The 25,200-nt window shown below is 38.5% G+C and overlaps 1 protein-coding gene across 2 annotated transcripts in view; it reads right to left on the reverse strand.

The window, feature by feature from the left end:
* The window catches only part of LOC149084138 (very long chain fatty acid elongase 1-like), a 57,371-nt gene extending 32,558 nt beyond the window's left edge, over window positions 1-24,813 (reverse strand). The window contains exon 1 of one of the 2 annotated variants that reach the window (XM_089234483.1): window positions 24,343-24,813. The gene's annotated coding sequence lies outside the window, so the exon portion shown is untranslated. Of the gene's footprint in view, window positions 1-11,559; window positions 11,796-24,342 lie in introns of those variants that run through there. The other variant, XM_089234484.1, reaches the window with a different exon arrangement.
* Window positions 24,814-25,200: the final 387 nt, after the last annotated feature.

Raw genomic sequence — 25,200 nt, forward strand, 5'->3', positions numbered from 1 at the left:
GGCCACAGGGACACCACTAATGCTAGGCTGCTTGATGGGAGTGGGGGACTGGATAGTGCCCTCATCATGGATAAAAAGAGGGAAGAGGGCTGGATGTGCCGGACCGGAAGGCCTTCGAATGTATCTCGAGGGATTCCCGGTCGGACACCTTCAGCACGGACCAACTCAGCCGAGTAAATGGCTAAAATCCCTAGCGGGACAGAGCCAGGTCCCTGCCTGGTAAGAAGTAGTATTATTCCTGGAAAACATCGTTTCGGAACGAAGATCAGGAAGTACCTGGTTGAAATATTGTTGCCGAATTTCGCCAAAGCCAATTTGGTATTTCCTACAAGAGCCACAAATATATCGGTTAATAACTTAACGAAAAGGTGTCCCAGTCTATATTCCAAAGAATTTACAACTGATAGGTCACCGCCGGGGTAAAAAAAACAGTTGGGCAGAGTGTCAAGATGTATCGAAAAATACATTAGTTAAAAGCAAGGTCTGCAGAATAAAAAGTGCATTGCTTGCAAAATTGGGTATGCATGAAATTATAGCTAGCCCTGCAAGTCCGTTGCATTCCAAATATCTAGCAATACACTATTTTTACATGAAAATAGATGAATAAACAATTTTGTTACAAGCTATATGTGATTCGCAAACTGCTAGAGGAAGCGTTAGGCACTTCCTAGTCCGCAAGTAAATGACAGCCACATAAGTGGTGTGCGAATGTTGTGGTCGCATGACACACAGTTACAGGAGCCATGATTACAGGTTACAATACATGTACGCGTAAGTCTCAAAACTGCACAAAGAAAAGAATGATGGCTTTCAGTTAACAATGTGAATACATGGGGAATATTCTGAGGGAGTTTTGGAGATTAACACATTATATCTTTGAATGTGATAGGATCAAAATATCGAAAAATACATGTAACATGTACAGTCAGTGCATATCTCGAAAAGTCCGCAAGTCGATCATTCGGAAGTTGGAGACTCATCAGTTTCGATGAAAAAATCCGATATCGTATAGTAATGACGTCACCTAACCACTGCCTACGTGACGTACCTTAACACTAAAATAGCCTTCAGACGGCGTACGTGTAACGCCTAGTGTTCCAGGTACGCACTTATGGAAATCTGCACCAAATCTTTCATTCATAGATAAATGGATATATCTCATTATTATGGGGGATTGCCATGCCTTTTTCTAGGAACTTTCAAATACAATTAACTTCCTGATAAGAATCTGAAACGGGATCGAGGCCCTAATGAACGCGAAAGTGAATGCGAAGTACGCCTCAAAAAAAAATAAGACAATAGCCGCGTGACGTGCCCTGCTCCACGTCGTTCCTGTAGATGGACGATTGTTTTCTCGGGGACGCGGACACATTTCACGGACGAGGTCGATCCTGATGGTGACATTGAAAAATCACGAAGTTGTTGCCTGAAACTTGAGAAATCCCAACGTCACGGATCAAGACCCTCGTCCGTCAAAAAGAATTCATTTTTTAATGAATGTTCGTTCTTATGAACAATGAATGTGAGAAAATAGTAAATAAGATCACAACGCCTGTCTGCAACAGGAAACTGGCTCTAGGTCATTTGTTTTTCTTCTGCGGTGCCCAGAGACGCCACAATGTATTTCGATTTCATTGAAAATGCTCTCATTGTTCCGTTTTCCGACATTACAATAGGAGCCATTTTTTTGAAGGACATATAATTCCGAAGTTTAGGGCGTACTGGAATACCTGCTGGTACATGTTCATATGGATAATAGATCAAAAATGATAAAGAAAAACAAACTGATATTCGGTGAAGGTTCCGATCTTTTTTGATCAGCATGGGGTGAAGAAAGATCTTGATTGTTATCTAGTTGCCTGTCTTAGGAATATATTATCACAATTGCTATGAATGAGTGGCTGATACGGGATGACAATTATAGATAACGAATTTACTTTGGGAATTTGTTTCTTGCGATCTCGCATGCGAAAGAAAAAGCATTTAAGAACTTTCAATACGTTTAGAACTGGAGATCCTTGAAATACTAGGCTGATTCATCCACCATCTATGAGCACAATTGTGACGCCAGTACTATCGCGAAACACGCGAGCGGCGTGTGTTCCTGTTCAGTCGTTTTCCCCTGTCCAACAATTTTTAAGATATTACTTGCAGCGGAAAACCTGTTTGCTCAATTTGTAGGGAATTTGATAATCACCAATTTTGAATTTATCGATATCTGACTGATTTGAATTTTTTCTGATAACCACAGAGTTAAAATTTTTTCGATAACTGATAATCATAGATTTCGAATTTACCGATAACTGGTAATCATAGATTTCGAATTTACCGATAACTGATAATCATAGATTTCGAATTTACCGATAACTGGTAATCACATACAATATTTCGAATTTACCGATAACTGGTAATCACATACAATATTTCGAATTGATCGGTAAGTTATCACTTATTCCGAATTTATTAATAACTGAAAATTACTGATTTTTGATAACCGATAATCAGTAATAAGAAATTATTCAATAACTGATAATCACTACCTCAAAATTTTCCGATAACCATTTCTAGCTTTTTAAATGATAATCACACACACCAACTTATAATATTTTGGACGGAACACATCTTCGACCACCTTTGAAAACCGAACACACCCCGCTCACATCTTAGAGATATCGTAGCATTCCCGAAGGATGGGTGTATCCGGAAATTTCCATAAATAAAGGAACATAACCCCCGCCTCAGACGAATGCAACAAAAAATATTTTTTTTCTCTTCTACCACCTGTTAAACTTCTTCATTGAACGAGCCATTATCTGGTTACGAAAGAAGCACGTAAAATGAACATAATGTAACACGAATGGGGAATATAAAATTCTAGACGTATTATATTGACATCGTAGATATTTCAAATTCCATGTCCTCTAAGAGCTTAAGGCCCACGATAAACATGCTAATAAGCAGCACGAAAGCATATGCTACAAATCAGCAAATTAAATTATTAGCAGATGTATACGAAATCAGCAAGCTAATTGAAGAGCACGATACTGAATTGCACGACTATCTTTCCCGTATCTACCGAAATCTGAATCGAAGAAAAACTAATTACCTCAACCTTGAGCACATCAACCACCGCCAGTCTTATATCCAGACAATATATTCCTATCGAATGGATCGACCCATTGAACGAGCGATTCAAATGGTTCATTGACAGAGTCTGACTTATGTCATTATTGAGAACAAACACATCAATTGTTCTCTGATATCGTACGATAAGGAATATTTTCATCCTACCCGAGTTAATGAAAAGAATATTCTCACTTGGAAAAAACCTTGGTGTTATTGCAATGTATATAATGATTGGTTCGGGTAAATCATCCTGGACATTCGTGTTGCAATCCGTGTTGCTTCATCTGATAAGAAGTCTGGTTCATTATTAATCATCCGGGAAGGACAAATCTCCACGTTTCGCTGTAGTATGGCAAGTGAAAGTACAATCTGAAGGACTGATAAACAGAATCAACCCCCATAGATTTTAACCCTCTGTTCAGCATTTACGAGCTATTTAATAAATTAAATAGCTCGTTATCACCTTATTAACCATTTGAGTGGGGTTTTTTGTAAATTTTAACTGCCACAGTGGAAATCACTAAACACTGTAAAATGTCACTTTTCCGTCTATTTTGTGCATCTGATAAGTGCTCCTCTTCCCCCATTCCCACACACCGAAAATAGAAGGAAAATACTCTTTTCTGTTGTTTATACTAGCTTCGATATCTCTGAGGTGGGAAGCGGGATTTGTCCAGTCCTTCAATGCTATTTGTATTGTGCAGATGTTCTTATACTACCCCCAAGGAAAAGAAAAGCAGTCTCTCCCCTCCCGTTATCAACCTTTGAGCAAAAACTGAATCCGCCCTTTGCATTGGATCCGACAAGTTTGGGGGGGGGGGGGGAGACGATGAAAAACATGTTATAAGGAGAAGAAAACTTATCTGTGCACGGCATTGCCGATTTTTGTGGGTTTCAAGAAAGCGAGGAATGGCTCGGAATTGCCGTAAAAGGACATCAATTTAGGCGAAACATCTCTGAATTGCTGCTGAAATGGTTAACCTTCTGCGATCCTATGTCAAGGTGAACTCAATATAGGACCGCATCGGGAAACAATGGTACTTCATTATTGCAACTGCCCCTTACGATAAGGAAGGCCCTCCTGTGAATTCGGCTTCAAAAATCTTATAAGCTATACAAAAATCGCAAAGGGACAAACATTCCAGAGGCCTTCCTCAGATGTTATGAAGTACGAACTGTACCAGGAATGTGCTGTAAATTCGTCTGTACCGCTGAGGGTTGAGATTTTTTTATTTTAGCGATAAAAAGCCAAGTTATTTTGTAGAGCCGATTCCTCAACGGTAAAAATTTCCTGTTTCACTTGCAGCGACTGAAAATCGGAAGATGACCTACATCATAAAATGTATGGAATTTTACAACGGATCAAACCCTTTGCGATCACGGACGAGATATTTCGTCGAAACATCAGTGGAAGAAATTCAATCCATTTCTCGGTGTTTTCTTTCCTCTCTCCTAACTTGATAACTAAGGCCACAGAGACGTGGAATTCGAAAACGAGATTAGTGAGGTGATTACTTTCAGAATCCATCAAAACAGAACCCATGCATCCCAACGCATTTGGCCTTTCCAAAGAAGGGAGGCCTATAGCCAGAAATTTCGTTCGGAGGGGGAACCAGTGATAGAATGAATTTAGCCATCTTTCCTCTTCAATAATTTTCTCACATTTCGGGTGGAAACAGACCCCAAGTTACCCCTCCCCGTTTGCTACGGCCTTGTGGGGCTTATATGCATAAATGAGATCCGGTGGAAGAAATTTTTTTTGGGTTTAAATATGCAACCCCATCAACTGTTACTTGAAGCTAATGAGCCTCCTGGAAAATTCAGAATTAGGGAGGGGCATAACTTGTTATCTAATCAGCCATCTCGTTGGGCATTTTGCCTGTTGTGGCGTTGTATTTGATGCACTTGAACAGATATTTAGAATTCTCGTTTTGGCTTTTTTCACTCTTCTCCGCCTTAAATTACCAAAATGATTAAATTGTCCTTTATAATGGGGAGCTTGTGATCGTCATATTTGGTCAGTATTTCCTATCCTATAAAAAATTGAAATTGCTAAATTGGGAATTTTTTGCTGGTGATGAAATACCAGTCGTATCTACACTTCGTAATAAAAACTGCAGAGATGAAGTTTGTGATTGCCAAATATTTTTCAAAATGGCAAAAAACCTGGAGGTTCATGGATATCACTAAAGCTAGAGTCATACTCGTGTCCAGCCTGGCCCGATAGTCTTTCGAAAATATTTGCTTCCAATGTTTGTCACCCACATCCCGCTGTAATGAAGTCCCAGTTACATCAGCTAGCTGCACACTGGACCAACAACAGGTGGCCACCACCAGACTAACCGCGATCCCCGCTCTGTCCCACTAGGGGATATAAGCTGGTCCGTCTCAGGAGAAGTGGGCCACGGTGGAAATCCAATGATATCCAAGACCAGCAAACCACCCACACCAAGCCACAAGACAATAGATGGCCAGACGGATTGGGATATCCGGAACGGAGACTCATTTGACTTGGGTTTGAGGGTACTACTAAACCAGACATGCACCTCGTCCATATTCTTCTGCGGAACTTCTAACGAATTGGTACATGTTGGAATGCGTGTGTATGTATAGTGAAACTTCCTTGAAGTTTGTGTAATGCTTGTTATGTGTAGTGCTGCAACCTGTAATCAATCTTTTTTAAACTTAGTTTTTTCTCAACTCATAGTGAGCGAAATGTAATGAATGAATAACGTTGTAGGTCTGTTGCTCTCTGCGGCGAGACTTTTTAACGGAGAGATCAGCTCGCATTCGCGCCTCGAAGTTGGGTTTGAGGCTGGAAGGTCTTTGTCGTTCACTTCGACGAGCTTCAAATATTTGACGATCGTTGCCAATAGTGGAGTAACCACGTTCACCCATGACCAAACTTAGAACGTATTGGGCCATACTGGACAAGTGTGGGGCCCAGCGACCCATGACGCGATCCAGGTGAATATTTAAATGAAAGCTAACGTCTAGTTTAGACCAAGTGTCACACGCAAATACTTGCTTTCAATGTTCACCTCCCCACTGTTGCAATAAAGCACCGGCGGCCGGCTAGCTAAACACTGGCCTAGCCAAACTCAATAGTCCTTGGCGAATATTTGCTTTCAGAACAATTTAATGAGCAAACGCGTGTTGTGACAGCGTTCTGGGACTAAAGCCATGGACCACACTCGTGTCAAGCCTGGCTCAATATTCAGCAGTGGCATAGGAAGGCTGTATATTTGCCCAGCTTAGCCCAATATTCCTTGGGTAATATTTGCTTCTAAAACACTCCGTATTGTGACTGTTAGCTTTTTTGTGACCGTTTGACCAGACGGATCGGAAGATCGGGAAGAAAGGATCTATGACTCGAAAGCTGGTACGAACTAATCGTTCTGTTAAACCAGCCTTCCTATACCTTCGAGCCTCCAACATTTCACAACCATTTCCGATGGTGGAGCGGCCACTCTAATTTCCCATAACTAATCTTGGAACGAATTGGGCCTGACTGGACACGAGTGTGGTCCTGGCTTAATGTGGGGGCAGACTGACTGGAAAATTGGGAAGGAAAGCGGCTCCTTTGACACTTGCGGCTTTAAGGTTCTGTTTCTCTTCGACCAGCCTCCAATGACTTTCATCATTGCCAATGGCGGAGCGGTCACTCTGCTTGCCCACGACCAACTCTGTAACGTATTGGGCCAGGCTGGCATATCGGGTCACGAGTGTGGCCCTCGTTTCAACAATTACTTATTTTCGTGGCCGTACTGTATATCATACCACATTCAGTTATTATGGCACGTTTATAATCACAAAAAACTAATGTTCCCTCACATCATCCGCAATATACACATGTATATATTTGGTGGCCACGTCGATAAATCTCCAACCAGAAGTAATTTCTGCGAACGTGGCCATCTCCGTCATTCGTAGAATACGCGTCTCCTCCCTATTCTCATAAGCTAGTACTGTAAGCACCAACTTCGCGTATGTACGTATGAATAGAGCTCTGTTTTTTTGGATCTTCGCCTCGCATCAAACATTTATGGGCAGGCCATTCGCGAGGTACACACCCTTGTGTTTCCATGTATCCTGGAAATCATCCAAGTTATAGTTTCTGAGCTTTCAATTTACAGAAGGGATACTTTAATAATTCAGCACACATACTACGATGAGGGAGAGAAAAACTTACTCTGAGGAGGTTTTTTTAGACCATTTTTGTCGGGACTGGCGGGAGAGGAGGAACTTCTAGCCGCACGCATTGGGAACGCATTAAATCTTCGCCGAGGTGAAGTTTTATGACATTTTTTTTTTCAGATGCTATAAAAGTTTTCATGTATCGCTGCTGGGCTATATAAGTCCGAGATTTTCTGCGCCAATGCGACGAACTATTCACGTTCGTAAAGTATCATCTTTTAAACAATGGAATTGATAAAATTTAAAAACTTATTACGCTTTTACATAATAATAACTTATATTTTTCTATCATTTTTCTGGTTCAATATCCATCTCTACAATTACATGTTTCTAATCATTCATCCGCGTTGTAGATTCAATATTTACGATTTTTTTCACCACTTTTTGATTTTAAATTAATTTTTTTTTTGAGTTTTTCATACTAAAACTTATTTTTCACTCAAAAATCCACGTGATTTCCATTTAAAAACTGTTTTATTTAATAATTCGCCACGATTTCCAATTTAAAAATTCATGTTTTCTACGAAATAGTTTAAAAATTCACAAAATAGTCTGAGGAATCGATCTTGTAATATCGATTAATTAATAGTTTGACAATAAAAAATTATTCAAATTTTTGTCGATAGAGGACGCTGCCCGGAAACAAATTGTACATATGCAAATCAGTCATAAATTTTATAAGATATTCTTTGGCTTTCTGCGGTGTTTCAGCTTCAAGCCGTGAATGCGAGTCTCACACTTGAAAAAGTCTCTACGCAGAGAGCAGGCAGACCCACAACACTATACTGACATAACATGGTAATTCAAAATTATTTCCACCTTTACTTCAGAAAACGGAAAATAGATGGCAGCATGAACACGAGACAATCGCAACTCGACAACAAATACGTTAGGGCTACACATGCACGTAGAACACATTTCGGCATGCGCCGATTCGTTAGAAATTCCGTAGAGGAATGTGCACGAGGTGAATGTACGGTTAAGTCGTCTTGTAAAATGCACGATTAACATCTCATTTCCGAATTTTCCTGTTACTGGCACTTACACAAAGTTTTGATTCTGATGTTGACAGGGATGAATGAAGCACTATTGGACTTATTTTGCCTCAGCCATGAATCGCCGGCTGAAGCTTTGTGAATTTTCCAGACACAGAAGAGTTCGCAGAAAGGTTCAGTTAATAATCATCACCAGTGTCCCCTAACGACAAGAATTTGAACGAATTTTTTTTCATATTTTTCGTGGAAATAGCTTTCGCAAACGGCTTTCAAATATACCAATTCCTTTAATTTTTATGAATTTAAGGAGGACACCCGGCATTTAAAAAGTTTGTAAATCCACATGTGCTTGAGGAACTAGAAGATGAGAAAATAGTTTAATAAAAACTGCATTTAGTGGTGGTTTAAACTGGCTTATGAACTACACAATGCTTTGAAGTGATTGTGCTGAACTTCCATTCAGATATGAGAATACTATATATATAACAGCGTATATACCCCGTGAACATTCCTCGGAGGCACTTCTAGCGAATTCATATACATGAATTTGCTAGAAGGGCCTCCAAGGTTTTCCGAGTGCCTCCGAGGCTCACAGGTGTTGTGAATTTATTGCCCTGAAGTAGAGGCTACACTCATGTTCAGTCTGGCCCGATACATTCATGGCGAGTAGTGTGGCCGCTCCGCCACTGGCAATGATAGTCAAAAACAGTGTTGAAGGCTGAAAGTCATTGGCAACACGATCGCAAAAAAAAAACCACGTCCAGGACTTTCCAACCAGAGTCAAAAAGGAGCCGCCTTCCTCTTTCCAATCCTTACATTCAGTCTGGGCCACATATTGGAAAAATGCCAAAAGTAATAACACGTGTTAACGTATTCAATTGTTCTGGAAGCATATATTCGCCAAGGGACATTGAGCCAAGATGGGTCAGTGTGTAGCCAGCCCATTACGCTGTTGCTTCATTGCAGCAGGGGAAGACGAATATTGGAAGAAAATATTTACAAGCGTCTATCGGACCAGGCTAGACATGGGTGTGGCCCTACTACGGAGGGTTAAACCAGCACCACCTAGAGATAGAATGTCACCGCAGTCTCCTTGTGACGTCAGTAAGTAGTCCATTTTCCCTAAGAATGTTCAGGGGAAAAAAATTCCTGCTCATAGTATCATCGTTGTGAGGAAAAGAAATGATCAGGCTCAGAATTGGCGATTTCTATGCTCCACATCCAATCCCTAAGCGGTATTTGAGCCAATCAGGAAGATTCTACGTCAAAATAAGAAACGAAATAGGATGTGTTTCAAAATGTGGCAAACTTGCTAGGTAGTCTGAATGACGTTTATGGCAACCTGTATGGAACTTCGGCCGGCGAAAGGATTACAATCGACCTTGCAAGGTGTTTGTAAAAAGCGTATCAATCACATACCAATAACTCATGCTGTTCGTTCCCAACTTTTCTGATTCAAAATTCAAATATCTCAGCGAATATTTTACTTGGAAACGTGGACTGGACTCGAGACACAGGACAAACTTTCTAATTGGAAGTTAGATGACGGAGGACTGTTTAAAAATAGTGTCAAATATAATCTAAATTTTTAATCTTGAAACTAGTGAGTTCTGAACACATTTTGAACATTTTTTTACACACTGGCACCTTACCTCTACGACGAACAGTTGATGTGAGACACAAAAAGTGGCGTATTTACAGGGTTGTAAATGCAGAGTGGCGACAAATTTGACGGGTTAGTGACCAAAAACGTTTGTAGAACGAGAAGGGCGGCAAAATTGTTATTAATGTCAATATTTCGGCCTCTGTCCAGACAACAAGGGAATAAGTGAGTGACCAAAAGGTTGTCCCAGAGTTTGCAACAGTTACTTAGCGCGAGTACGTGCATGTGAATGACCAAAAAATCGATATAGAGCAGATTCCCAACGTGGGCGTAAGGAATCGCTGTTCCACGGGGAGCGGCAGAAGCTCTTTGCGGGTATAACATAAGATCCTATGGGTTAGATTGCGTTGGGGGCAACGGGACAACAGCACGTGTAACCCATTAAAAGTTTGGCCGAGAGCCAGTGCAAGGATCTGGGTGACCTACAGCATATATAAACATGCAAATGATCAAAAGACCAACCAACCATAAATCAAGGAACCAATGTCAGTGCGCGACCAAAATAGTGACCTAGAGCGTGTGCAAGTGACAAAAACAGTGTGCAAGCATGTGAGGGATCGAAAGTGGCTTACGCGGGTATACTTGCAGGAATACGGGGGGGGGGGGTGTTTCAAACGGGTTATGGCACACAGTGGCGAGTTCGAAGAAAGTATTCGAGAAAATTAGACTAGAATGGAAAAAGAGCGGCAAAATACAAATGCTGTTTTCCTCATAATTATGGGCTCCAAGACCATTGTCGACTATATCCACACCCACTGCTGCTTCCAATTGTCCTGTTGTCTGTTGTATTTCAATCTCGTCGCAAATATACCTTTTTCACTGATTTGCAGGCCAAAGCAGTACCGCCTCCCTGCTGTGGATCATCCTCCACTGTCTCTATTTTTTTTGTTGTTTACCTTTTCCTTGTTGTTACTACCAGATAATACCTCTTGTTTTTGGGCATTATCCTCTGGGTCACCCCTATCATCTATGTTACCCCTATACATCACATTTTTCACTATTACTCATTTTCACTATTGTATATTTGAAACCTTTCGGGTTAAACACACCTTTTGGCTTACCTGTTTCACATAATTCACATTCAGAAACTGACTCTGAACTAGAAAAATGTACCTCTGGGCTAACCATATTTTCTTTTACTGCTCTCGATTTTTTCCTATCCTCCTTACCAGCAGCTAAATGACGTCATTCCTAAAAAATGCTACCACTTTTTCAATGAGCACTAATTGTCTCTAAAGCATTCCTTTGCTACTTTTTGCCTCGTTACATCTGAAATAAAGATCAATCAATTTTCTGAATCTCACCGAATCACTACTAATTGAGCTACCTACTGGTACGTCATACTGCCTGTTCAGTTCAACCACTAAGGTCTGAAAGCCCGTATATCTAACACTATTAAGTGAAACTTATCTGTCGACTGATTCGCATATCTGTAGACAGTGATCAACGTCGACCATGCTGCCTTTACATTAACCGACGGTGTATGACCGAGTGCGCAAAAGAAATCTCTTTCCATTTTAGACTATTACCCACCAAAAGATAAAATTCGTATTGGCGCTCAACAAAACTTCAGCTCACCTATTCGAAGCTTGCAACCAGTCCAAACTTTCTGTTGTCTCTCGACCAACTGCCCGAAAATCTCGCATCGATCCCCAGCTTACGCGAGTGTGACTAAGTTTTGAAAATTCCATGTTACTGCTTTGCCATTAGCTAAATATTATCGCCACCTGTCGTGCTCGTGAACCAAAGACTGTGTTTTGTTTCTCGTGAATAAAAAATGTATACTGGGAGTCAAGTCAAATATCGCCAAATCTGGAACTTGAGTTAATCCTGCATTATGACTGCGGGTGAAACAATAAAGATAAGAAGAAAGGATCAGAATTGAGGTGGGGGTTTGCGCTTATCTAGAATAGCCGCGGTGCTTGCCACACCTCAAAATCAGATCTTGCACTGTTTGAAGCTGCGTAGTGCTGGGAGAGTTGATCCTGCATAAGTTAGTTCGAGATGACACTGTAGAAGTTTAAGATCTTTTACAAAATTTGAAAAAAAGCACCATTTGTCTTATTGGCTACATTCGAGCGAATGTAACCGATGCGCTTATTCTTTCTATATTACTGCACATATAGAAATGTCTTCTCCACTTGTTAATACAAGATTCGTTGAAAGACTGATTTGTGGAGATGATTAAAAGGAAGAAAATTCATCACTGCCTCCCCGGTCTCTTCTTGCCGGGCGAGTGCACTACCATCCAAGCTATGGAGAAGCAGATAGAATATTTCAACCTTCCAAATATTCTACCTGCTTCCATAGCTTGGATGGTAGAGCACTCTTCCAGCAAGCGAGAGTCCGGGGTTCGAGTCTAACTACTATATCCAACTACTGTTCCCTACGCTGATTTTATTTTGGCTACTGTCTGTTTTAATGATGGATTTTCCGTACCCGGTTTAATGCAGCTCAGAATCGCGCAACGTAGCAGGCGTGATCCGGCTTTACGTATGAATCAGTGGAAATAATTATTGCCACACACCGTGGTAGCATTCAGTAACTCGAGCCGATGAGACCACGCTCGATTTAAGAGTAATGATGGGCGGTGGGGTTGGATCACCAAGGGTGGGGGTATGTGTAGTGAAGAGGGGGGGGGGATGAATTTCCACCCATGGAAAAAAATTGTCATTGAGACAATTTTTTTTCTGAACGGAGCGGGGCGATCGCCTCCCATCTCCTGCATCCGTCTACACATTAAGGGCTGGTGAGGTCAGTTGAGGAAACAATTTACCGTTCTTATATTATGCGCTGAATAATTATTTTGTAAAGGAGGTTCCGTGGTCTTCATCACATTAGCAAAGAAATGTCCCTGCCTTCGGTCTTATCGGCAAAATGGGTCCATGGTCCTCGTCTCATTGGCAATCGGGTACCCTGGTCCTCTACCGGCCTCTTGAACTAGTTCGTAAGTAAGAACTAAAAATTTTAATTAAAACACTTTACCTTGGTAGCCTGCAACTAAAATTACTTTTGTTTTGATAGTTTTTCGAAAAAAAAAAAAACAAAGCTGCAAAAAGACAAAGTATCATACGTGCGACCAATATTTACATGCGGAATGGCCCAATAGGCAATTTCAAGGCCCATAAACATACAAAAGCTCCCATAGCGAGACACTCGAGTCTGGTTCTTAAGAAACGGGTAAATAGCAGTCTTAAAACAAATTTTCCATTCTCTCTGAACAAATCTTCTTTATATATCTTACAAGGACTTAATTTTTGGTGACCTTGCGTAGAAAACGTAGAGAACGTTCCTATTTACGGAAGCATTTTTTTTTCCCCTTCAAGTGTTTAATCAGCATAGGCGATTTCTTGTGGAAACATTGCGTCATAAACACACACTATAATAAATAAAAGATATTTGAACAAAGTAAAAAACAACCTCCGACGGAAATGAATGCAGTTGTTACGAATAGAGCGGAATTTCTTTCGTGATACTCAATAGGCCTATTTCTGATATAGCCTGTTTCTGATTAAAATAACAGGTGCCAGATAAGAAGGGCCCTTGATAACAGCATCACGAACCCAGGTCAAAGTAATTTGCTGGGGAGGGGGGGGGGCGCTAGCGGGCAGCAAAGCTGGAAATCCCTGCCTGGAGATTCAAATACTTACTTTAGAAAATCATACAGTAGAACCCCTCAATAACGGACACCCATGGGACCAAAAATTTTGTCCTCTAAAGGGGAGTGTCCGCTAACATCGTTTATACGACGTTTTGCTTCGGTCGCAATTGGTTCCTATACACTAAAATGTACAGTGCGACATAAGACGATACAAATATTTGCGGGAATAAAAACCGGTAGAAATATTTTCACAATAATGAAACTCAATTATATATCGTTCATGTGTACGATTGTGAGTGAAATTACAAGGGCATCTGAGGAATAGTTTTTGATATGTTACTATTTTTGTGAATTCCGGTAAGCAAAAAATTAGTGGGACAAAGACATTTTCATTTCCACCATTTCACAGTAGTGTAGCACTGCGATTATTCATGCAAATCATTTTTTTATTACGTCACTGGATAAAAAACATATTACAAGTACCTCATCAATACAAGACATTCCACGGGGTACAGTGCTGCAAAAAAGTGAAATTCGTGAAATTTTGCTATTGCGTGACACCGGTGTTTATGCAAATCATTTCTAAAACGTATATATCAAGTAAAATTGGATGTTCTCGATGTGCATCAAACGATCTGGTGCATCCCTAACTTGTCTGCCCCATCAAAGCGTAATGTTTGTGCTCTAACATTAAGGAGCAAAATGTCATCCAGAAATATAAAATCTGCCTTACAGCTTCAGTGCTCACAGCGAACAATTTCTAGAGTTTTAAGTTTCACAAGTTACATCAAATTCATGAAAATCGAGAAAAAAACCGCCATTAACTTTGAAACAAAACAGGATCATTCGACTCTCGCAAAACGTACCATGCCTTGAACTCGGTGGTATTCTGCTCTGTTCTCCGAAGAAAAAAAATTAATATTGATGGTCCAAATGGTTTCCATTCATATTGGCATGTTCTGAGGTCTGCGTAACGTTGCGGGTGTGGATCCGGCTTAAGGCAGCGATTACACTATAAAGGTCCGATAAAACAAAGCGATGCAATTACTGGTTGTATTTTGCAAGTTTTTAAAAAATCTTTTATCAAAATTTTTTTTGTAGTCCTGCCCTAAGGGATATCCCCACCATTTCGAACACTCGATTCAAACATGAACTCTAAGTTTTGCACTAGGAATTCTGCTACCATCTATCAAAATAAGGATAAAACTTTTTTACAATAAATTGTTGAATATTTATTGGTTTTAAACCGATTTTCAGCATGAAAACGAACAAAATTTAGTATTAAACTACAAATGTTTAATTTTTGTGCTGCATATTAGAGTAAGTTTTACACGCCAAAGTACCGGTTATTATGTTTTTACGTTTGCTGCAAAATCACTTTGTGAACACCAAACATAGTAACCGGTATTTTGGAGCATAAAATTCACACCGTATGTAGCGACTATCTTATCGATCTGGGCTACCACGCCCATTTTGACTAAAATCATCAAAAGCAAAAATGTGGTCACCAATAAAGAATCTGATGCGAAGATATATTTTTTTGGAAAGAGAAAATTCAACTACCCCTGCTGTGAATCGAACCCACGTCCTTTCACTTTCCGGGTGAACGCACTAGACTGCAGAGGCAACGAATATCCCAATCTTTACTTGGAGCTCGTGTGCACTGAACGGGACCGTACTCAGGCCAAAGAGTCACCACATTTGCTGACAATCACGTTCGATTCCCCACAGGGGCAGTTCAATTTTCTCTTTCCAAAACAAATATATCTTCGCATCAGCCAGCTATTAAAACTTTTGTATGGATAGCGGAGAGACATCCTCGGATAAGTCGCCATCTGATGGCATTGTCAGCAATTGTGAGCTTTGACCCGAGTTAGCGTGCTGTTGGCGTTTAAAAAGATGTCACCATCATCAAAATTCATCTCGCTCATAGATACACAACTGAGTTTTTAGGGTACGGGAACAGACTTGGGTAGGCCTAGGATAGGGTGGCTAGATCTCGACTGAGAAACCGGGACAAATACTGAATTTGTTTTTTTTCTTTTAATTTGTCTTTCGCTTCGGGGTAGCACAGGAATATGCTTACAGTATAAATAATAAAGCTTGATTATTTTTCCTCGTTTTTTATCATTCTAGGTGTCGGGAGCACTTTAGAACTACACAAAATAGGAAAAGTATTCTTGAAAAAATGTGACATTCTGCAGAGGGTTTATTGATTTCCATCGTGCCAGTTATAATGCGTGGATCAAGGAAATTTTACAAACCGCTTAAAGGGTTAATCAAGGTCGTAACCATCTAATCCTTTTCTATTGGGGATCCTCTATGGGACGATTCTTATTTTTTGCCTTTTCACGCTATAAATTCTTCATAGCGAGGCCCGTGGAAAGTCTAGACTGAGGGCCCACTAGAGATCTCTGCCTATGGACCCAGAGGCTAGGATTCAGGATCATTTTTGTCGTGGGTGAGGACTAACGTAATTTTGACTTCGACCTCTGCTGTAAAAGGTCGATTCCATGTCGGTATTTGTTTCCACTAAAACTGACCGTCTCCCAGATTATTGGCAGGATTAACTTTCCCCTACCTTGCACCCAACCTCCTAGTTCCTGCCCTGTTCATTATTTAGAAAGTATTTGTAAAATACAACTTCAAGCATTTTGACATGAAACAGACTGGAATAATTCACTTAAAGAAAAATTACCGATAAGAAAAATACTGAACAAATATAACCGATACTAAATAAGTGAAGTCTATTCAATAAGCACGTTATATGCATGTTACACTGCTGGTGTCGTGGTTTTAAAAAAAACGCATCATTGACATGATATTCACGCTTTCTTGGAGAGTAATTACATGTGTCGCGTGTTGGACGAGAGCCCAACGGGCTGATGAATAACATAGAAGGTCGGCTGTGTGACCCGTTTGTATGGTAATTACCGAAGAACTTAGCGAAGGGGTGGGGGGGGGCGGGAAGAAAGTGTGAATCAATAAAAGTTGCATTAGCGTGTTGCTTCAATGTATCAGATTGTACATGATCTACATTTTTATAAAAACATTTTAATTGATTTCTCTGAATATTTGTTATACTCATTAATAGGTTATAACGATTTAGAGGTGATCGATACCTTTGACAAGACCATAAGACTCTGTCCAACTTATCAACTTTTCGAGTTATGAACCAAACGATTCGATGCTAATGGTGAACTATAGATTGAACTTGGCGGTAATTGAGGAGATTTTGCGACTAGACCTGCCTTCTTTCCTTCTGTTACTGATCCCAAATAAGGGAATTGGAGCCGAATTGTTAGGATTTTCGAATGTCGAACGAATACTACTTTATCGGAGAGTGTCTTAGCTCAAAAGATCCAATATTGCAGGTATGCTTTTGTTATGGGTTTATTTAACGAAACACTCGTTTATCTAACAAAACGAGTACAACTTCGTGTGTGTACCTAACAGTGAGTGTGTATCTAGTGTAGTTTGATTTTTCAGTGTGATGCCATCTATATTTGAGATTGTGTGTGTGTCAAAGAAGAAATTTTAATTTTTTCATCGACGATGGGTGTTCGTACACACATGCGTGAAATTTCCGAAGAAGTTTTTCTTTGTCACAAGTTCATCGTCGCTGCCAATCAGCTTTTATTGTATCACAGACAACGCAACTTATCGAATCAGCATTATGCTCCGGACTGTCGAGTCACAATACATCCTCTCGCGCGTCCCCGCACTTGGCGACTGTTGGCGAGTCTTTGGTGAGCCGCCGCAAACTGTATAATACATATTTCGATTCATTTTCATGGTCCTAATAATTTAGTAGCCCGGAACGGATATGAACCCTTATATACTGCACCTGGGCTATTCTGGAAAACAAAAACCCTCACTTGCAGTAAAATAGTATATCCTGATAGTATCCATGTAAAAGAGGCTTCTTAGTTTTCATAAAATCATAATTTTTTAAAAAATTATGACCTTATTGTACAGTCTATAGGGTGCAAAACGTAAAAATTCTGCGATTGATTCTAGAAAATATTTCTGGGCATTTTTCTTCTATACAAAAATATTGGGAAAATATCACAATATACGATACCTGCTGCCCCCTATCAAATAAATACTGAACTATGCTATAATATTTGAAGCGAAGTTTATTGATTTCAAACCGGTATGCAACAAGAAAAACTAAATGTGTTATGTAACTATATGTATATACTTTTTTGATGTTGTATGCCGGTGTAACTTTTATGCGCGCCAAAATTCCGATTAATATATTTTTAGGTTTGCCGTTAGGTTATTTTGTATTTAGCCAAAAAGTTTTGGTAACCGATATTTCAGTGATTAAAATGTACACTTGTATGTAGCATAAAAATGCAAAAACGAAACCAAATGTTCAATTTAACTTTGCAGATTGATTTAGAAAAATTATTTTACGAATTATCACAGATAGTTTTGTTTTTATTCAATAGGTGGCAACATCAGGAGTCCTAGCTTTATGCGATTTCTTTCATTTATAATAAAAAATACGAAATACAAGTCAGGAGGTTGGAAAATTTTCCTCCTTGAATTTTTTTTTTCACCGGTTCGCAAAATCACTTTTCCCATTCATGCCGGTTCACGAAAACTTACTTAATTTCAGCTGTCTGCAATGAGAAAAAGGCTGAAAAAAGGGGGAGGGCACATTGAACTAAACCTCACAAGGCACAGGATTTTAGTACCAATTTTTGTTATGTTTTGGCTTTTTCTCAGGATTTGTGCTGGTTTTTCAGTAGCATAATATCCAATCCTATCCTACGTCCACGCCTCGTAAGGGTATTTTATTTTAAAAAATAGCCCGACTATGGTCTATCGCCATGGGCAATTTACAACCGAATGAACATGTTCAAGTCCGGTCCCGTAAGGTAAATCGACCACGATTCTACAAGAGAGGTGAATTGTAAGTTGGTGACTTCTTTTCAGATGCCTAGAGCGCGGAAAATTACCGTATAATTAGCGGTTTGACTAATTTTATTTTCAACTGGTTATTACATTCGAGTTTTCATACTTCTTCAAAAATTTTAATTAAAAACAATTTAATTTGTGTGCATAAGAAATACCGAATTGGTTTTTCGAATTTTTTACGTAAGTAAATTCAGTGAAAATACTTTCAGACGTATTTAGGAGCATCCATTATTTTAAGTTACATGCAAGACTGGGTATGTAAATATTTCGGAGATTTTTCCAGCACTGCTGGCATATATTCTGGGCGCCCACTGACCTAGTCACTTCCTGTACAGGTCACTTGTTCATCCACGTACTTGCACACTGTTTTGGCCGCTTACGTACTTGCAAATTCTTCAAGTCGCTCTTGATTGAACACTGACCTGGTGACTTTTCTCAAGGTCTCTCATGTTCACTTAGAAACTCTCGGTCCCTCGTTTAATCACTCACTGGCCTAATCCTTCGGTCTCTAGGAAGAGGCGGATTTATTGTTTTATCTTCATTAGGTTACATGAATTCTGTAGCCACATTCCAATCATTTCCTCTATTACCCATTTCTCAAATCCGCTTCCCCATGGTATGGACCCGAACATAGGACTATAGCTTTCCTAACCCCCCCCCCCCCGTAAATAAGCTTCTGCGGCAAGAATTTCTAACGTGACCAAGACTGATATGCACCAACAAGAACCCATCCTCGTAACAAAAAAAGCGAAAATTAAACCAATTCACTGACGACCTTGAATCACTAAATTCCACCGCATTTTGTGAAGCTACCGAATTCCTCAAAAACCGTAAATTTGTCCACTGACAACTCCAGTTAGACTTTATTAAACTAGACCGAATGCATTGGTCGAATTTAAGCGGAAAACGTCCTTCTCGACATCGCGGTGACAGACCATTAGTCTCAATCCACCATAGACTCCGCTTTTTATTTTCATTTCTTAAAGTGGCAAATATGCTGTAGTTAATGGAATAGGAACTCGCACAACAAATAATTGCATTAGACGGGCGCCGTCTAAAACGTTTCTTGTCAGGCACAAGTATTAAAAAGAGAAAATGGCCATAATGTTACCAGAATTGTGTTGCTTCGGTCACGGAAGTGAAGGCCATTGAAGAAAAGACTTTTTGTGGACGCAAAAAAAAGGGGGATCAATAATAACATCGAGGCACACGCACACCTTGTTCTATATTTTTTACGTTATGTACTGTACTCGTATTTTTCTCATTTGCTTTCATGAAAACGCCTGCTTTTATTTTGGCAGTTTTTTTTTTCACTCTTGAATCAATGCCAAAAAAAAGCGATCGTTCAATGTGAATAAAGGCTTCTCTTTCATCAATAATTCCATAATCGATATGTTTTTTTTACCTTCATTTCAGTCACTTCATGTGCGTCTAAATTACTTTATGCATTAGAAATATGGGAATATTTTGTCACTACATTAATGAGAAATGTATTTACATTTAAGTGTAAATATTTTTTTTTCCGTGCTTGATGTTATATATTCATCACTAGAAAACGTTAAATAAATACTATGTTTCCAAAAGATTTTGGAGTTTAGACATTTTATAATTTATAGAAAAATACTGGGCAAATCGTTCTGAAATTTCGGGCACGTGAACTACAATGCGCTTGTCCCCACAATTTCCAGTGAAAATTTAATTCAATTTAATTAATTAATTTTCAAAAATTTTTTATGAAATTCAGAGAAAATCAAATGAACGAGTATGTTCAGTAAATAAGTTTTAATTGCGTATGAAATACATATTTCATTGCTTCATAATTTGGTTGCCAAATATATAATGCAACTTATATAAAAATTAAAGCAGAACATCGTGAAAATTCAGAAAGGTATACGCGATATCGTAAACTGCAATTTAAGTTACTGACTAAGAGTTACCTGAAGAGGATAATGGATTTTTCCACAAATTGTTATTTCGATTATTTTATTATTTGTTTCAAAAATAAGCCCACAGCTTTATGCGAATGACCGAAGACCTATGTCTGATGCCATAAAAGAGAAATGTTTGAACATAATGCACACGTGCATGATGTCAAAATGAAGAAACTGAACGAAATCAAATGACAAAAAATAATCGCATTAGAAAAAAAATGTTTTTCTTACATGAAAGCACTCGATACTTAATTTTTTTCTCCCTGATCGTGAGATTCTAAACTCAATTCGCAAAACAAAAACTTATTCATTTCAGCACTTACGTCATAAATTTAATTTTTTTGAATCACTAATTTCTAAGAAAAATAAAGTTCGTGTTTTTTGGTTTTTAATTATTTGAATGTTGTTTCTTTGGGCACGGGCAGGTCCAGAAAACATAGGATTTTCTTTTTCAATCAAATTGAAATAGGTTGGTATATTTAAACTAAAGAATCAGAAGGGAAAATAAAAAGAAGTCAAGAAAATAAGTTCAAATCTTAATTTGACCGATAAAAACATTAAAATTCTTTAACGTGATCCGGCCCCGTGAAAGAGTTCACTGCATTATACTTTTGTGTAATGCAGTAAAGACGTTGCTTTTCCAAAATGTTTCCTTTCAAAAAATTGTATGAAAAAAACTGCTTTATTTGTGGTAAAATAAGATATTAGTAATTGTTTTTTTATTAATTTTTTTTTTGTAAGCTTATAGCGCTGACGAAACTTTCAAGAAATAGCTTGATTATCCGAGGATGTCTCTCCGCTATCCATAGAAAGGTTTTAACAGCTGGCTGATGCGAAAATATATTTTTTTGGAAAGAGAAAATTCAACTGCCCCTGCGGGGAATCGAACCCACGTCTTTTAACTTTCCGGGAGAACGCCCTAGACAACTAGACTACAGGGACAACGAATATCTCAATCTTTCCTTGGAGCTCGTGTGCACTGAACGAGACCGTATATGGACGGTCGAACCAAAGCTCACAATTGCTGACAATGCCACCAGATGGCGACTTATCCGAGGATGTCACTCCCCGCTATCCATACAAAGGTTTTAACAGCTGGCTGATGCGACGATATATTTTTTGGAAAGAGAAATTCAACTAACCCGGATGGGAATCAAACTTGATTGTCAGCTTTGACCTGATCCAGTCGTCCCGTTCAGTGCACACGAGCTCCAAGGAAAGAACCAGATATTCGTTGCCTCTTCAGTATAGTGCGTTTACCCGGAATGTGAAAGAATGTGGGTTTGATTTCCCGCAATGGCAGTTGAATTTTCTCTTTCCCAAAAAAATATATGTTTTAGGCATTAACCTGAACTCTTAACTTGAGCCTATCAAAAATCTTTCATAAGGTTAAAAACCCAGACTAACTTATCCCATCTTTGAGAAGTCACATTATATCGACATCCGTGAAATCGATTGCTTGTGCGTGTACCGAAATATTTTACAATATATCGCCAATTTATAAACCAGTCGGAATTTACACAATCAGGGAAACCTCAACTATGCGATCGTTGTGCATTTTCAATCTACCGTTGACGTTCACCGTGATAGCTGACGTTATGGTCCTTCCCTTCCATGACCATTTTAAATTAATTTTTATCTTTTGAGAACGGAACCGTTTCAAAACGATCGTAAGGATCTAGTTCCTATCACATCACTTGGTTTATCTCATACTGGTCGGAAATCTTTAATTTTCATTGTTTTCATTCATCTTTTGTTAAAGATTTGTTTTTGTGCAATTCACGTAATTCTGTCCGAATTCCGTGAATCGAATAGGGCTCCCCGAGATATCGACGTAGATTCCAGAAAACCGGTGATAACAGTTAAAGAATTGTGTAGAAATTTAATTTCTTTTTCATAGATGCCACTTCCAAAAGCGATCGGAACTGCAGTAGAGAATTCCCGAACTAGTTCTTAAGGATTTTTGGTTTAGAAATTGGGTCGAGTAAATACACAATGTCCACTATTTCTATCTTATTTTGCAGTAAGAAATATTAATAGCTCCAATTAGTAGCTTAGGAAGGATTTTCACACATACATCATGAACATTAAAATATTATTGATTAAATGGTTCACCAATGTTAAATTTCTTAACCAACACGATACAAATTATTCTCAAGTCATATGTTTATTCATCAACAACGTGTTGCTTTTAATATTTCGTGTAAGAAAACTTAGCATAAAACGTGGTTTCATGTTTAGCCATGCACGTTTTAGTTATATGTTCGAAAATAAGTACGTATGATAAATACAGAGAACTCGGTTAATTCGAATTTTGGAGGATTCGAACTTCTATGAACTCCCCTTGAGTTTTCTATCTAATTTAGTGTTACAATTGTTCAATTCGAATTTTTTGGAAGGTTTTAGACAATTCCAAGTTGGAGAGAGAAAAAAAATTGAGTTTTGTATAAGCAAATTTAGTTTCGAAAATTTCTGCAAGACAGGCAGACTGCTTTTTTCGACCAAAGAAAAACAAATTTTTAAAGACAAATAAAAGTTTGAAAATTGTGTTTTTTTTCTACTCTTTCTGTGATAATTTAATGCCCATTTTAAAATTGTTCAGCTGCAGTTCATCGAGAATGTACACCACTTGATACCGATTTTGTTATTCAACATACGGATCAAGGTGTACCATTCAAAATCTGAATCTGTCCATCACCAGTAACAGTATGAAAAGTACCAATCGTAATACGTTAATGAAAGTATATTTCCTTGACTTGATAGTACAAGATAAGTAAAATTTGGTTAACTGTTTCGTAACGGGTGATCATGACCTGTTTCCGTAAATCAAGCGTTGAGCATGGTCAAGAAACTCTCTAGTGATGATTCCAGAACAGCGGAATAATTTAGCAGCTAAGACCAATTATAATTTCAAAATTATTAAAATTTGGGAAACAGTTTCATATTTGAAAAAAAAAATTTTACCAATTGATAATTTTCAATTTTTACTCATTTTACGGATCCAGGAATAATTAATTGGATAGTTCGAATTTTGGATTCGAGCTTTTCCAGTGACTTTAATCTTCGAATTAACCATGTTCGACTGTGTGCATATATTAAAAGCATTTATGTTTATCAAAAAATTCATGTTCATTTATCAAATCATGCATCAATCATCTTTGAAAACCCCATTCTTAATTCTTATAAGAAAGGATCAACTCCAAAAACACCGATATTGATCATAAGATTCAAATTGGCAACACATCTCAATATACTTGTTTCAGATCAATACGTCAATATTTATTTTCAGTGCCAAGACATTACGTCCACGATGTTTAAGTACTCAATCGAGATCACTATACGACAATCGAAAGATTTAGACAGTACAGTAAAATGGCAGCTTCTCCCGATAAGGCAATAAGGGTGATGTTTCAAAGCAGTTTCCGATATAAACGCTGATCATTTCAGATATCACCACTGTAACGATGTAGATCTTCTTCCATTGATAAAAAAAAATTAGAGTACTTCACAACACGTGTTCATAATAAAATTCGAGCATATACTTTAGAGTAGCATGCCTATTGCCATTCATTTAAAACTTCAATTAAAGTAACCATCATGTGGTATCACAGGCATAAGATGTGGCTATAATATCATATGACAGATATCAATAGTCAAGGATTAAAACCATCACGATATAAATTGATTCAGCGAATAAATTTTCCTACATTTATAAATGCACGAAAATTAGGAAACTGCTAAAAACCACATCTCGACAATTTTTAAAAATAAATATGAAATATTTTAAACCTTAAACAACCAAAATATGAATCTCAGACAATCAAAATAATAATTCCATAAGTGTTTCACCAGCATTAATTACACAAATTAAATTTCAAATAACAAAAATCACGTACTCACCTTTACTTTCGAAGCAAACTAAAATTATTATCACAGCCTTTATGACTGAAAGACCTCGTTGGGACCGAATAATCCGGACGTATTATCTATATCATTCGATAATTATAATAAAACAATATTTTTAAGCGTATATGTGGATACAGGCTTTTTCCAGAAGGGCGTTGTGAAGGGCGTCTACCTTTTCCGGATTTTTTTTTTTTTCTCCTTCAATAGATATCTGTTTAAAAAGCTGATGAGTAATGGGAGGGAGGACACTATTGAAATATTGCTGGAGATATGGACGAGGAAAAAATTAATTTCCTAAATTAAGTAACAACTACTCATTATCGAATTCATTGAGAAATAATAAAGAACACGCGCGCGCGCAAGATGTTTTCTCTGCTCGACACATTGAATGCTTTCTCCTGAGTGAAACTGTCCATTTTCTCGACGTCTCTTTCCCCCCTGTTCTTCTCCCCGCTTCTTGGCTATTTCCCAGCATTCCCTCTGCGCGTGCGCATCGTGGGTCCGGTTTCATCCGCTGCCGGCCTCAGTTGCTCCACTACGGATACTCCATTCGACTTTTGGGACGTAATAATGCTACTTTTTTTTTTTTTAAGTTAAAGTTCATTGTTAATATATCTGTATCTCAGAACGATAGTATCGTTTCGTCAGTTTTGAGATATTACTGTATTCTTGCAGTTCTTATTCTGTAGATTAGGGCTATAGTATTGTATAAAATAATTTTTGAATTTCACAAAATTATTTTAGCTAAAATACAATACTATGGGGCTAAACTACAGAATAACTACAAGAATACAGTAATATCTCAAAACTGACAAAAGTGAACATACGATAGTATGGTTCTGAGGTAAAGAA

The sequence above is a fragment of the Pholcus phalangioides genome, unplaced genomic scaffold (assembly GCF_987345545.1).
Source record: "Pholcus phalangioides strain wild (caught in Gottingen) unplaced genomic scaffold, Ppha-v1.0 ptg000008l_1, whole genome shotgun sequence".
NCBI classification, from domain to species: Eukaryota; Metazoa; Arthropoda; class Arachnida; order Araneae; family Pholcidae; genus Pholcus; species Pholcus phalangioides.